At 42.0% G+C, this 640-nt stretch overlaps 1 protein-coding gene across 1 annotated transcript in view; it reads right to left on the reverse strand.

The window, feature by feature from the left end:
* The window catches only part of abi2a (abl-interactor 2a), a 54,439-nt gene that overhangs the window by 4,761 nt on the left and 49,038 nt on the right, over nucleotides 1–640 (reverse strand). The window lies entirely within an intron of this gene.

Here is a 640-nt window from a genome sequence, read left to right on the forward strand (position 1 = left end):
TCTGTAGTGAATCGATGCGTTTTTGTAAGAAAAATATCCATATTCAAAACTTAATAATCACTTTAATCTAGCTTGCGCCAACAGTTGAACACAGAAGCAGCTCCAGGAGGATGACGTAAGATGTAGGCGTTGCACATGCGTCGGTGAGTCTCGTGAAAACCAACGTTTGTTAACAGGAGCAAAGGAAGCAAAGTTTCCTTACTTTAGCAAAGGAAAACCAGTCTCCTCTTGGCTTATATCGAAATCCTCTGACATTCTTCTTTACAAATCCTCGTTTTGTACTTCTAATTAGTGACCGTTGTTTTGATCTCTCCGCTGCGCTTCCGCGTTCGTCACTTCTGAGCAGCGCATGCGCAGCACTGACCTCATGCCTCATCCACCCGGAACTGCTTCCGTTTACAACAGTGAGCGCAAGCCAGATTAAATTGATTATTACGTTTTAAATAGTTATTTTTCTTACAAAAACGCATCGATTCGCTACAGGAGGACTTTGTTCACCCCCCAGAGCCGTGTGAGGCACTTTTTATTATGGATGGATGCACTTTATTTCACTACTTTTGGACTGATGATCTGCAACACCTGCTGACTGCCATTAAACAGCTTGGAAGATCAAAGACTATTTTTTATATAACTCCAACTG

The sequence above is a fragment of the Sinocyclocheilus anshuiensis genome, unplaced genomic scaffold, assembly GCF_001515605.1.
Source record: "Sinocyclocheilus anshuiensis isolate Anshui unplaced genomic scaffold, SAMN03320099.WGS_v1.1 scaffold9, whole genome shotgun sequence".
Taxonomy (NCBI): Eukaryota; Metazoa; Chordata; class Actinopteri; order Cypriniformes; family Cyprinidae; genus Sinocyclocheilus; species Sinocyclocheilus anshuiensis.